The sequence below is a fragment of the Podarcis tiliguerta genome (genome assembly GCF_965153285.1).
Source record: "Podarcis tiliguerta genome assembly, chromosome: 6".
Lineage (NCBI taxonomy): Eukaryota > Metazoa > Chordata > Lepidosauria > Squamata > Lacertidae > Podarcis > Podarcis tiliguerta.
This window is the reverse complement of record NC_139539.1, coordinates 10,608,201-10,623,510: the sequence shown is the minus strand read 5'-3', so window position 1 is coordinate 10,623,510 and position 15,310 is coordinate 10,608,201. Positions and strand designations below refer to the sequence as shown.

General features: G+C 41.9%; 1 protein-coding gene across 1 annotated transcript in view; it reads left to right on the top strand.

The window, feature by feature from the left end:
• Positions 1–1,363: 1,363 nt before the first annotated feature.
• OSBPL2 (oxysterol binding protein like 2) overlaps positions 1,364–15,310 on the top strand; it is a 55,829-nt gene continuing 41,882 nt past the window's right edge. The window contains exon 1 of the mRNA XM_083447501.1: positions 1,364–1,487. The gene's annotated coding sequence lies outside the window, so the exon portion shown is untranslated. The remainder of the gene's footprint in view (positions 1,488–15,310) is intronic.

Below are 15,310 nucleotides of genomic sequence, written 5' to 3'. Positions count from 1 at the left end.
TATAATTTGAATCTTAAATTATGTAAAAAAGGGTAAACAATTTGACTTTCCTATATTGGATGTCTGGATTACCACATTATAGTTTTCCTTTTCTCTCAGTATGTTTGATGTTGTTTGCATTATGTCTTTACTTAAAAAAAAATTAATAAAATTTCTTTTAAAAACATCTTACGTGAATTGAAGCAATGGCAGAAAAGTTAATGCATATATGCTTGCTGATAGTTTAGTGAAATATTTGGGGTTAGCCCAATTGTGTCTGTTTTGTAAGCAACCAGAATATAAATACTGCATTCAGCATAAATTTTAATTTCTAATCATTAATAGCCATTCAATTGACTCTGCTTCTCTCACATTATCACTTCAGTCTAACTATATTAGGACGATAGCCTGGTTTCATTTAGAAGCAGAAGAGATGTCACAAGAGGGCTGGCTTTATTCTCTGGCTCCATTTTTAAAGACAAATAATAATTAATCATATTAAGACACTAAATATAGCATATTGGGCTTATGGATATGGTTAAAAATATTGGTTGACATAGCTGCGTGCAATCACTTCCTTAATTTTTAGCTTTTCTTTGTTGTGTAAAGCACTGGGCAGAGTGAAAGACAGATTCTAAAAGCTTGCACTGTTAAGCCTTCCTGTGTCAAGAAACCACAGTGAGGAAGCTTCCATAGGTACTGTTATGTTGTAGTACAGTGGTGCCTCGCAAGACGAAAAGAATCCGTTCCGCGAGTCTTTTCGCCTTGCGGTTTTTTCGTCTTGCGAAGCAAGCCCATTAGCGGATTAGCGCTATTAGCGCTATTGACAGTTTAAGGGCTATTAACGCCTATTAAAGCCTTAAGGGATTAGCGGTTTTGCTGCTAAAATGCTATTAGCAGCTTAGCGCTTCAGAAAAAGCGGTTTTGGAGCGAAAAAAAACCTCAAAAATTTTCGTCAATTTTCATCTTGCGAAGCAAGCCCATAGGGAAATTCGTCTTGCGAAGCGCCTCTGCAAACGGAAAACCCTTTCGTCTTGCGGGTTTTCCGTCTTGCGGGGCACCACTGTAATTCCAGAACTTGGAAGATCAAATTAGGATGGAGGAATTGGGGCATGCAGGTACCCAGTGGGCTTACAGTTAGGCAAAGTTCTAATGAGGAAGTGGTGATTCTTGATTGCCCTTCAGCACTGTCAGTCAGTTCATCTATCCAACATACATTATTTGTAAGTAAGAGCTCATTGGGAGGGGCAAATACTGAAACTGTCTCCTGGCCCACTTCTGTGGCTAGGAAATTGCCATTACCACCTTAAGAGCAGGTAAACAGACTCAAATAACTTTGGCTTTGTAGTGGGGGGAAATGCCATCTCTAATACCATTTTAAAATTATACTAATATTTTTTATTTTTAGGTACTCACAGCTTGAGCAAAAGGTGTGAAGTATTTCAGTACAAATGACTGTCTACAAGTCCATCATATAATCAATGTTACAGTGAAATTTAATTTGACAGGTAAGATTCCTATTACACATGTCCTTTGTATTAACTAGGCTGTTTAATTTTTGAGCAGTATTATCTAGTGGGCAAGAACTTGTATTCTTACCCAGCTGTTACTAGTTTATAAAGTTGAGAATGAGAGAGAATTAGGTCTCTCTGCCTTTGCCTCCTTCCGTTGTTCTCTAGCTTTGGTGAGAAGATTCTGGCTTGTATCAAGCCAGAACCTTCCAGTTGTTTGAAACAGGGAATTCTGGCTTAACGTCAAGTTACCAAAGCAGGAAAATAAGCCAGGACAAAGGCCTGGAGGGAAGGGAAGAGAGCAGTAGTAAGGAGAGAGACACTCATGTAGTCTGGAATGATGATGTAAACTTGACCAATGTGCTTCTGTTTTGGGACCAAAGAGGCTATTTTACCCCATCAACTTTATATTATTGTAAATAGGTGGAAGTAACTGTACTAGTGTTCACACAATTGGGAAACCAAGGGAATTTGATTATTGATTGGGGATCGTGGTGAGATGAGGAAAAAACTTTTAATATATTTGAATTACCATCTGTTGAATTTATTATTTCAGCAACTGATGTACGTAGGGGATTCCCTACTTAGTAGAAGACCATTACATGATTATTAGTGTCTTTAACATTTTAAGGTAGTTGATAAGACTACTACCCAAGCTTGAATTGACCTGACAAATGAATTAGGTAATGTTTTGGTGCTTTTGTTGAAAATATTCCTCTTTTTAAATATCAGTGCTTGACAAGTACCATATTTTTCGCCCCATAGGGCGCACCGGCCCATAGGGCGCACCTAGGGTTTTTTTTTGGGGGGGGGGGAAATAAAAAAAAAAAACTATTTCCTCCCCAGACCCCAGACCCCTGAACAGGCTTCAGGAAGCTATCCGCAAGCCTTGGGAGCCCGGCGGAGGTTTCCGCCGGGCTCCCAAGGCTTGCGGACATCTGCCCGAAGCCCGGGGTGCGCTCCGGAGCACGCCCTGTGCTTCGGGCTGCAGGCTGCCGCCCGCAAGCCTTGCAAGCCCGGCGGGAACTTCCGCCGGGCTCCCAAGGCTTGCGGATAGCTTCCTGAAGCCTGGAGAGCAAGAGGGGTTGGTGCGCACCGACCCCTCTCGCTCTCCAGGCTTCAGCGAAAGCCTGCATTCGCCCCATAGGACGCACACACATTTCTCCTTCATTTTTGGAGGGGGAAAAGTGCGTCCTATAGGGCGAAAAATAGGGTATCTGAACTATAATGATTAAGAGTTAATTGTTAATTAATCATAGCTTAAATTGATCATAATGTGAGAATGTCAAACATTAGACTTCTGAAACTTTGACCTATATATCTCTCGGGAAATTTATTGCACTGTAACTAAAACAAAGCAAATCCCTTATGTAGGTACAGTGAAATAAACCTAAACAAAGCATACAAAGGTAAACTGAGTTCATAGCAAGTTTCCCCAAAGTAGAAAAATGCATAAAGACAGATTGGTGGTCATGTTGGATTGCCCAGGTTGTAATTTGTGGGCAAGTGTTGTATCCAATATTGTATCCAACTGGTGTAATCTTTCTGGGTAACATATCTGTTTTCCAGAGCTAGAAATTTTGGCAGAACTTCTGAAATCTTTCCTCTTCCTTTTTGTAAATACCGTACTGTTAAGTCAATTAGCCTGTCCAGGCTGCTTTAAATGAACTAGTAGATAATTTAGTTGTGTTTGCATAGTGAAAGGTATGAAGAAGAGGCTTTTTAAAAGGGTGTGATTCTCCCTTCACTCCCCGCCCCCTCTGTTTTTGCTAGAAATGTTCAAAGGCAAATGAATATAAAATGTTTCAGGGCAGTTGTTTTGAATTTTGAGTACACAGGTTAACTGCAAGCTGATGTCAAAATTTGTACACATTGTGTAAAAAAGTTAATGAAGCAGAATAATTACGGTTCAATATTTAGTTAGTTGATTAAAAAAAAAGACCACACTTTATCAGTTGAAATGGTGCACAGCCATTGTTTGTTCTTAATGCAGCTACATTAAAACCATGGGTGGCAGAAATTGCCTTAGAAGAGACATTCCCCCCTCTTTCTCATTCAGGAAAAAAAATCCCCTCTTATAAGATTGGCATGTGTGGGTAACATCTCAACCAAAATAGTTTCCCCACCCCTTCAGTATGATTGGTCATATGGAAACATGTGATTAAAAAACCCCCAATCAAATCATAATGGATTGGATCCATGCCCTTCTGTGAACAGAATGGTCTCTGATCAATTGGTGCCTCCCACCAGAGGAAGGTGAAATGGTTTTTTGCCAGTTTCCCCTTCTCACTCCTGCATACCTAAGCACCACTTCACATGTTGTTCTGGAGGATCCCTCAACTTGTAGAGCAGCTTTTCAGGGGATTACAGGGAGAATGAGAAATTTCCTGTTTTGTATGGGGTTGTACTCCCCCTGAAGGAGCATGCTCATAGTTGGGTTGCTCCTGGATCCATCTCTCTGACTAGAAGTTTAGGTGACTGCAGTAGCTAGGAGTGCCTTTTTCCAGCTTTGGCAGGGAAGATAGCTGCAACTGTTTCTGGACCAGGCTAGCTCGATTGTCTGTGGTAAACTTAATGTTGGATTACTACAGTGTACTCTATGTGGGCTCAGATGCTACAGCTTGTGTAGAATGCATCAACGTAGGCTGCCCAATGATCAGTCACTGCCATAATGTTATTCTACTGCTGAAAATGCTGCACTTGCTTCCAGTTAGCTAGTAGGCTAGGTTTAAGGTTCTGGTACTGGTGTACAAAGTCCTTTGTAGCTTGGGACCTGAATACCTAAAAGATTGTCTCACCCCTTATATACCCAGCTGATCATTGTCCTCTGCAGGAGAGGGCACCCTGTAGATACCATCTCATCAAGAGGTCCGTTCTGTATAAAGTAGGAATCTTGTTTACTGTGACAGCAGGTGGCCTTTTAGAGCTTCCTCTCACTGCACATCAGACAGCTGTTGTCTTGGTGCCTATTGAAGACTTTCCTTTTTCAACAAGCTTTTTAAGTGGATATTTTTATTCCAGTCTGGGTCTGTTTTGTATTTGAAATTGATTTTAATACTAGTGCTGTATTTAAATCTCATTACATATTTGGAGAATGGGTGCTTTCCCCAGCCCCCACAAATTTACACGAAGCATTACAGTGTCTCCCAGTGCTTGAAACCTGGAAGAATGATTAATTTTATGGATTGCGTTATTCCTGTTTGCTGCTTCATATCAGATAGTTGTATGTACAGCAGCGGTGGTGAAACATAATAGTCTGCATCAGTAGTCCAGCATATAGTCTTTCAGGTTTGTGTTTTTTTTGTTTTAAAAGCATGAAACTGGAAATCACAGAACTATGTTTCACAAGAAATGTAACTGTATCCTTTGTCTCTATTTCCAACTGGCATCTTAGATTTTAATCCTTTTTTCTGTTGCTTATATAGACAACAAGGTATTTTGCTTGTTTACAGGCTTTTGTTCATTTAGTGTAGTTTCTCAAGGCACTTTTTGGATGCAGAATACATTATTGTTATACAGGCAACAGTTCAGAGAAGGAAAAAGGTTTACTTATCAACTAGAACTGTATCTTTTGGTTTAACCATGCTGCTTTTGGTATTGTCACAGCCTATATATTGAATTGAAAGAATTGAACATTTGATTTACAATTGTACCTTGTGCATATTCCATTTTATTGTATGGCTGTGCTGGCCAGAGTTTCAGAGGGCACCAGGTTGGGGAAGGCTGTGTTAGATGAATGCAGTTGGTAACCTAATTCCATAAATCAATTTTTATAGGAAGAGAAGCTGTCATTTGGAGTTGAAAAGCTACATTTTTATGTTTTTTTATCAGAGCTGTAAGGAGAAAACTTATGAATATATGTATTGATCTGCTCAAACTGTTAGAGGTCTTTAAGTATCCTAGGAAACAAGCTTTCCAAAAATATTGATGGGGAACTTTGCTTGTTCAGGAGTTTTGCCCTGAGGAAAATTTGGGAATGGGCTTGAGGCTCAACATTTCCTTCTTGCTACAGGCGGAGTAAGTGTAGGCTGTCGTTGTTGGCATCCATTTGTCTCAAAAGGCAATAGAATGCACCTTTTTGGGTGAAGTTGAACTGCTATTTTAGCTGCACTAAAGTGACCTCCCCAGAGCACATGCCTGGGTAGTGTGTATGGAGGTTCTGGGCTGCCCAGATGACAAGACTCCTCTCAGCCTTGCTGATGTGGTTCAAAGAAAAGCAGAGCCATATGTATGGCACCAACTTTGCTGCAGGAGTTGCTGGAAAGAAGCATGCAAGGCACCATCCAACTGTTTTAGGGACTCCACTCCAGATTTGCCTTTTCTTCTCCTGAAGATATCCCGCAAGGCAGAGGAGATTTAGGATCAGAGCTACCTTCCTATGTTGTTGAGCCCCATCTGCCCCTCACTTCCCTCTGCAGCATGTGCAGAAACCACCATCTTGACTGTTGGACCCACTATTTGTCTCATCTGCTCAGTCCAATTGAGCCTGTCTACACATGCAGGGGAAGTCCATAACTCACTGAGGGTTTGAGACCCATTGGCTACCCTTACCTGGTTTACCCGGCCAGTTGAAGCTGATCCTGGCATGTGACCACTGTTGCATGGTGACACCTTCTAGGAGCCACAGGTGAGAGCTGAGTGTGGGGTGGGGACCAAAGGTGGACAAACTACCTCAGAAGGAGCACATCATGAACTCCATGTCAGTACGCCTTTCAACCGATGTCAGCAACTGGGCCCAATAAGTCGTTCTGCCCCGACTGGGCTAGGTGACTGGAGCACTTTCAGAGACCTTCCAATCCTGGAAAGCAGGTCCCAGTGCACTGGACCCACAACTGTGCATTGTGAGCACCAGACTCATGCAGAGTATAAATAACGCGGAAGCTAGCTAACTCCTTTTATTTCTAATAGCTACTACAAACTAACAAACTACTGGCTTGCATGAGTGTTACATCTCCCACTCAGCCATCAATAATAATAATAAACAGGGCTGCCTTCTAGTCACTGCATAGATAAGACTCTCTCCACACACAGAGTCAGGCAGTCAGTCAGTCAGTCAGTCAGTCAGTAGCTGAAGAGTAGAAGAGCAGTTTCTGCCCCCTCCTTTCTCAAAACATCAGATCAGGAGAGTCTGTCAATGGGAGGGGTGAAAATATCAACACACCAGAGGTGCTACCCCTGCTTTACAGGATTAGGGAGATAATAGTGTCCAAGAAATGTAGTTCCATTCATTCAGTTCTGCTTGTGGTGGCGAACTGGGAGCAGCTGATAACAACACAAACAACGTAACAGGCTGTATGTAACTACAGTGGTACCTCGCAAGACGAATGCCTCGCAAGACGAAAAACTCGCAAGATGAAAGAGTTTTTTGTTTTTTGAGTTGCTTCGCAAGATGAATTTCCCTATGGGCTTTTTCTTAAAACCGTCAATGCATTCCTATGGGAAACCGTCAATGCATTTCCTATGGGAAACCGTGCTTCGCAAGACATAAAATTCACAAGACGAAAAAACTCGCGGAACGAATTAATTTCGTCTTGTGAGGCACCACTGTATATAAATTCTTTTTAAATGCGATTCAACATATATCAAAATATATGGTTCTATAGACCAAAGTATTATATAAACAAAACATATTATGAGAAATTTGAGTCCAGCAGATAGATCAGAAAATATAATCTATTCAGTTCTTATATTGGCAATATCCACGGTGTGGAATTCTTATATCAATCTTGTAGTGTTCCACGTGAAGATGCTTAAGAATTCTAGCGTTCATTTTATGTAGGTATCAGAAGAAAAACTTGGAAGAATGGCACATGCAGAAAATAAGACAAGGATTCCATGATAATTCATTGTTTCGCCCAACTGGGCTTCGTCAGCCATGCATACTCTGGATTATATAAATGAACATAATGTGATGCAATTTTACACAAAACCAGTAACATAACATGCATACTAAACAATAAATTTACATACCATATTCTTGTATATCAGAAACATGGAACATAATGGATTCAGTCATCATGACCATTAACCTAATGCCTCTTTATATAGAGAGAGGCAATATTGGCTACAACCACAGGTGGCTATAATTTCTGTAAATGCTTCTTAAAGAGACCATATTTTAACTAAAAACCATAAATAGTTTTTTAAAGAAATTGATAATATTCCTTTAAGATGTTAACCATGTAATAACTCATAAAAAACAGCTGTAATCTAATTATGTATTCAAGCCTGAAGGATGTAAAGTGTTGAGTAGAAAAATAAATCTGGTTTCTTTCTGCAAAAGAATCTTTTTAGCTTGTTCTAATCTATAGGTCCCTGATGTGCCAAGATGACAAAAAATGTTAGATCCTCATTATAATGTGACCCTTGAGTAAAGTGTTGTACCAAAGGCACGTCAACAACACCGTTTCTGATTCTGGAACGATGCTCAGATATCCTGACCCTGATGGGTTTAATGGCGGGTCCTACATACAATAACCCACAACTGCACATAATCACGTAAATTACGCATGAAGTGGCGCATGTGGCAAATGATTGCAAAACAAACTTAAAGCCTTCTTTATTAGAAAACTCTTTCACCTGCAATGCATATTTACATGAGGTGCAATGACCACATCTAAAAAAACATCGTGGAGAGTTGGTTAAGGTCCGTTGTGTAAGTGTAGGTTTTAAATCTGTGTGTACCAACATGTCCCTCCGTGACCTAGTGCGTCATTTGGCAAAACAGGGAATCACAACACACCCAGGAATGTCTTTAAGGATGTGCCAATGACATTTGACTATTCTTTCAATTTCAACTGGGAGCAGCAGCAGAGAGAGAGAGAGCATGTAAGTCCGTTGACATTTTTATCTTTATGCAAGTTCACCTGTAATTTTAAAAGGCTGATCAAACTCTGCCCTGGGCTGCATTGTCATTCTGGTGGATCTTTGTTACATTAGCATGTAAAGAAAAAATAGGAAAAGGTTTTAAACCTGAATAAATGTCTCTGAATTTGATTATAGTACAAACTTACAGGGCATTTTAACATGTTGGGCCCAAACATTTGTAAATCTGTTTAATTTTTTTCTCAATTTAGGTGATAGCATTAAAGAAATTAAATCTGCCTTCCTGGCCCAAACACTCATATCTACTTTTCAATATACTTTTCTTGTTCTGGATTATTTGTTGACCTTTAACTTCTGCCACTCTGCTTTGACATTACTAACTGCTACAGAAGCTACTTTAGACTTTGTAGAACCATAAGGAAAGAGACTTATGTGCAGGGGAATTCTAAACATATTTCCTCAGAAATAAAGACCATTAGTTTATTGAGGTTCACCTCTAGTTAAGTGTGCATAGGATTGTAGCCTGAATCAGTTCACAAGTCTTAACTTATCAATATTTAGATTGAACCTGCTTTGAGTAGGGAAACTAGGTTTTTGTTTTTGTTTAATGATGGGGCTCAATGCTTCATGTGTATTGATGACATTTCTTTTATAAAAAAGTTTGCACAAATGTTTAAAACTGGGGTGCTAGCTATCCTTGAATATATGTATTTATTTAATAGTTGAGGAATCTGAAGATGAAGACTTAAGGTGTCAAGACTTCGTTTTATATACCGTATTTTTCGCTCTATAGGACGCACTTTTCCCCCTCCAAAACTTAAGGGGAAATGTGTGTGCGTCCTATAGAGCGAATGCAGGCTGCGCCGCTAAGCTGAAAGGCAGAACAGGGAGACGGAGCGCTGAGGAGGGCTCCGTCTTGCTGTTCTAGCTTGGGGACGGCTGGGCGCAAAGCCTCTCCAGGAAAGCGGGGTGCGTTCACCCCGCTCTCCTGCAGAGGCTAGCGAGGCTGTCCCCAAGCCAGAACAGCGAGACGGAGCCCTCCGTCTCGCTGTTCTGGCTTGGGGCGGCTGCACGCAAAGCCTCTCCAGGAAAGCGGGGTGCGTTCACCCCGCTCTCCTGCAGAGGCTAGAAAGGCTGTCCCCAAGCCAGAACAGCGAGACGGAGGGCTCCGTCTCGCTGTTCTGGCTTGGGGACGGCTGCGTGCAAAGCCTCTCCAGGAAAGCGGGGTGCGTTCACCCCGCTCTCCTGCAGAGGCTAGCGAGGCTGTTTCCAAGCCAGAACAGCGAGACGGAGGGCTCCGTCTCGCTGTTCCGGCTTGGGGCGGCTGCGCGCAAAGCCTCTCCAGGGCAGCGGGGTGCGTTCACCCCGCTCTCCTGCAGAGGCTAGCAAGGCTGTCCCCAAGCCAGAACAGCGAGACGGAGGGCAGAACAGCGAGACGGAACAGCTCCATAGGCTCGGGTGAACGCACCTTGTTTTACAGGGGGAGAAAAAGGAAAAAATATTTTTTCCCTGTTCTCCCCCTCCTATGGTCCGGTGCGTCCTATGGTCCGGTGCGTCCAATAGAGCGAAAAATACGGTAAATATATAGTTAAGCATTTTAGCTCTGGCTATCTTGTGCTCAAAATGTATAAGTTTTATTAATTTTCATAGGAGAGTCAAGCATGTGCTTAACTCTATTCCATTGAAGTGAAAGGGGAGAATTGCTTAACTTTGCCAAGAAAGTGCCCTCTCAATGATAACACAACATAGTTGGAAACTGCCATGTGTAGCTTTAGCTTCAGGTTTTCTGGGACAATGGGCAGTACAAATTTACTCAGTCTCTTTGTCTTGAAAAGAGACTCTTCTTGACATGCTGCATTTTCTTCTAATTAGCTGCAACTATTGGTGTCATCTTATGTTTCCACTGACAGAAAAATGCTTCCCCAGAGAGTGACTTTTATCTGCTTTGTTTTGTGTGTTTCACTGCGGTCATTTGTCACAATAATTATTTTTTTATTAGTGTGTTGCTAGATGCACTGAGTTCATAAAAGCAGCCATAACATGGGAGCAGGAACTTAGTGGATGTTGTCACTGTAACTTCTTGAGCGTGGAATAATTTTCTAATTCCTGAAGTGACACAAACTGCTCCACAGTGAGTACACAAAGTTCTCCAGAGCAAGTTCTGCCATTTCAGGAATTGGAAAGCACATATGGCTCCCAAAATGGGAGGGGCTATGGGGGCTTTCAGTGGGATGCAGGTGGCACTGTACAGAGCCTAGGGCTTGCCGATCAGAAGGTTGACGGTTTGAATCCCCACGACAGGGTTAGCTCCTGTTGTTTGGTCCCAGCTCCTGGCCTCCTAGCAGTTTGAAAGCACGTCAAAGTGCAAGGAGATAAATAGGTACCGCTCCAGCGGGAAGGTAAACGGCATTTCTGTGTGCTGCTCTGGTTCGCCAGAAGCGGCTTAGTCATTTTGGTCACATGACTCTGCAGACAAAATTCGGCTCCCTCGGCCTATAGAGTGAGATGAGCATGCAACTCCAGAGTTGTCCGTGGCTGGACCTAATGGTCAGGGGTGCCTTTACCTTTATCTTTATGGGGCTTTCAGTGAGGCTGCAATCCTGTATTTGCTTACCTGGGAGAAAATCCCACTGAACTCAGTAGGACTTGCTTCTGACTAGATATGTATAGGATTCCAGTGTTAGTCTTCTTCCAGGAGTTTAGCAATGGAGTGTGGTGAAAGAGATAGAAATGCAAAGCTGGTAGATGCAGATAGGCTCATGGGATTGACTTGTTAATTAAGTTACAGTGCTTTCCTCCTATAAAAATGAAGGCATAAACCATGCTTATATATGGTGTAATAGGAAAGAGGGATGAGTACTTGGAAGAAGTAATAATGCTTGAATGCAATATAGATATATTTATCAAGATGTACCAGTCTGTAGTTTGCCCAAGTTTTGTAGAATGCTGTATGATATAGCAAGAATGACATAAGTGTATTGTAAAGTGATCCTGAACGGTTTCTATGCAAGAGAGAAACTTCACATTGACCAGTTTTATGCCACCTTAACACCGAGGAAAGTCTGTGGCCAAATGTAGGGATGGATCATTTTCACTCAGTTCTTAAATACTTTTTTCTTGGAAGTATGTGTCCTTTGAGTTTACTGAGGCTTACTTCTAAGTAAGTGTACTAGAGAAATGCTTGTTTCTTTCCTTTTTTTTAAAAAAAATATTTTTTGTTAAAGATTTTCTTTAATAGTACATGCCTCGTCTCTTTTTTGGGTTGTGGAATCTTTTTTTACATTTAAAGTGAGATGCTAATGTTGTATACAGCATAAAGTTGGGGCAGAAGGAGGGGTGATAATACTTGGTTCATATGTGGGGGTTTTATGTCAGCTTCACTTTCATAGGTTCTCCGTCTATTCATTTATTATATTTCCTCAGTAGTAAGAGATTGGATGGGGCCCAGGGCATCATTTAGTTGACAGGGCATCATTTAGTTGTTTTTAGTTGACTGCAGTGAGATTTGTTTGCATGGGGAAGGGGAGGAGATTGTTGGGTCAAGTTAGCCATATTGATTCATATGGAAATATGAAACAATATGGCTGACTTAACCCAACAATCTCCCTCCCCCACAGACTCACTGTTAAGACTGTGTTCATGGCCAACAATCTTACTTGGCTACGAGTGATCGCCAAAGAAAGATTGATTCATATGCTGTCAGTGGGTTCTTGTTGTCTTGTTGGACTGTGTATGTAATAAAGGGGAGCCATACCTCTTCTATTTGTCCCTGTGCTAGTTTCAGTCTGTTGGTTAGCTTTTCTAGTAAGGCTGTTTCCCATACAATTTGGTACCACTGGTCCATGTTCACTCATGACACTTCTCTCTGGTGTCTGGCTATGATGCTTCTGACTGATGAGAGCAGTGTTACAATGTGAGCAGTGTTAGAAACTGAGATATGAAAGCTAGGAGCTAAATGGCACCTTAAAACTAGGCTATGGCTACAACAACTGAACGTGTAGGCATCCTTTTTTATAACAAGAATATAAAGCCGAAAACATTCATTTTCAGCTTTGTATTTTTGTTATAAAAAAGCATGCCTAGACGTTCAGTTGTTGCAGTCATATACAGTGGTACCTTGGGTTACAGATGCTTCAGGTTACAGACTCCACTGACCCAGAAATAGTACCTCGGGTTAAGAACTTTGCTTCAGGATGAGAACAGATATCGTGCTCCGGCGGCGCAGCGGCAGTGGGAGACCCCATTAGCTAAAGTGGTGTCTCAGGTTAAGAACAGTTTCAGGTTAAGAACAAATTAAGTTCTTAACCAGAGGTACCACTGTAATTTAGTTGCAGCTAAAATATTATGTTCATTTTTCACATGGCCTAGTCCTTCCCTTGCCCACCTCCTTAATATTCTTAGGAGGGTCTCTTCTCCAGTCTTCAGAGAGTAGCTGGAAGTGGGGAGGCAGAAAAAGGTCCTCCTTTCCTTCCACTCTGCAGTTATAATCTGAAATCTTAGGTGCGGAACTATGCCCAGAGCTCAAGAACTGCTCTCCCTAATGTAATTCCCTGTCGCAAAATGCGCCTAGAACAATGGGAGTTTCGAACACTGAATGTGGGTGGGCATTATTGTCTTGGAAAGTGTTCACTAGGGCCAATAAATGTTTGCTTCTTGAGGTGCTGCACTAGTTGTGTTATCTCTGTTCCAATATCTTTATACAAGTTTCAAATTTTACCATTTGAACAGAATATAGTGTGCTGATGAGAGCAAGCAGACATTATGCAATAGTGAGAGAGATTATTCCTACTAGGGAACCCAAGTAGTGAATGCCAGTGGGATCATTAAGAAACAAATGGGGAGTTACTGGCATGCTCAGGGGAACTTCAGGACATGCTGAAGTACAAAAATGTTTTCTGGAGAGACATAAGGCGACAGTTGATCCCTTTCCCCAAAACAGCCCAGTAAGGATTGAGTTCAGTAACAATGGAATGTTGACTGTCAGTTGGAAAAGAAAACAAAGCTGGGGTTGAGGGCGTGGAATGCCCTGCTTGAGTCTCTAATAATATAGTGGTACCTTGGGTTACAGACGCTTTAGGTTGCAGACTCTGCTAACCCAGAAATAGTACCTCGGGTTAAGAACTTTGCTTCAGGATGAGAACAGAAATCGTGTTCCGGCGGCGCGGCAGCAGCGGGAGGCCCCATTAGCTAAAGTGGTACCTCAGGTTAAGAACAGTTTCAGGTTAAGAATGGACCACCAGAACAAATTAAGTTCTTAACCCGAGGTACCACTGTATAGTATAATAATAATATGGTATCCTGGATGAGTGCATGGCTGACAGGCTGGAACTTTGAACAGCACTTCTGCTAGGCGGTGAGGGTACACTGCCACATTTGTTACAGGTCCAATTTCTATTACCCCCCCCCCCCCCAAAGTTTATTCCTTAATAGCTGTATATGTTTAATACATAAAATCAGAGGCCCACAAAGATGGTTGTCAATACCAGCCATAAATTTGGTGCCTTAAAGACTAAAGCGAGAGATGCTATTAAAACAAACTGTAGTAAACCAGACAATTTAGGTAATTGTGTGCATGTGAAGAGGACTCTGAAAAGGGGAGGTGTTGGTTTCACTTTGAGTGAGGTGGGAGGAACTAGCCCTCCCTTTCCCAAGTTTCTCAGGAATGTGCACAAGAGCCTGAATAGGCTGTTCGGTGGGATACCTTTTTTTTAAAAAAACTAAAACTGTGAAAGGGCAGGGTTTCATCTCTTGTTTTCTGCTGTGCTTTGGAGAAAATTAGAAGCCGTGTGAGTCTTTTCTACTGTTTTATCTTCTAATGTTGAGTGTGAGATGAGACAGTTAGTTCATACTAGATAGTTAGGAAGATCAGAAACAGTGGAAGAGGCATCTACTGCTTCTGATTTTGGTGGGGTTTTGGTGGGGATGAACTGAAAAGTTTGCTGCTTCATTTTTGTGTATTTTCTGTGTACTGGATAACATGGAGGAGCGGCAGGGTCACTGATGAACAAAAATGTTGGCTGGGTTCTAAGCCAAAATTAGTGGACTGCTAGATAATATGTTTTGTCTCATTGCGGCCATGTTTTCATGCTCAGTGTTCAGCAGAAGAATGGTGTGGCAGTAATGCATTTTTCACACTAACATAAATGCCACTCTTTGGGTAGTGCAAGGATAAATATGTGGCTGGTGTTTACTTTAAAGGTGTGGAGAGAAGTTATAACTACAAGGCTTATGTGTAAGCTTATAGAGCAAGAATTTGGAAGATAGAAATCATAAGGTATGCCTTGACTTTCACTGCTGGACAATTAACTCTCCCAGTTTGGTTTCTGTGAAAGTCTTTAATGTCCAGATCAGATCAGTTCATTGGCAAGGCATAGGCTATAAGGTACAGCAGGTACGCAAGAGATACAGATAAATGGCTGTGCACAAGTTAAGACATATATCTAACAAATGACAAGCCAACTGTCTCGTCTTTTTGAAAGATGGGGCAGGCACACCTTTTGGAACATGCTGTTTGTATAGCAAGTAGCCAGGATCTTGAGATTGGGCAAGCAAGCAGGCACTTCTTCAAGCGAGTTGAACCTGCAAGTGCTGGAGCTGTCATTTTCTTGCCCAGTCAGTAATCTGACTGACTCTCATTTGCCTCTCCAGTACAGAAAGGCCCCATATAGGCAGGAGGAAACACTGGATGTGGCTCCTCAACATTCTCACTGGGAGAGTTTGACATTGTAAGTGTGGAAACTTTCACTACCAACCCAATTGGTCCTCCCCAGAATCCAGTTCTCCTTTCCCCAAACTGCTGATCCCTACCTTGGACTCTGATGCTTCTTGAGATTTTGATCCCAACTCCTCTATCCCAAACTGCTCCCTGGGGTCATCCAGCTCCAGTTCCCTGAGCCCTTACCATTCCTCCTCAGGTTCTGACCACCCCCTCCATGACACCTCCATAGACTCATGACAGAATATTATTTTATACAGAACACTGGGGAATGAACCCT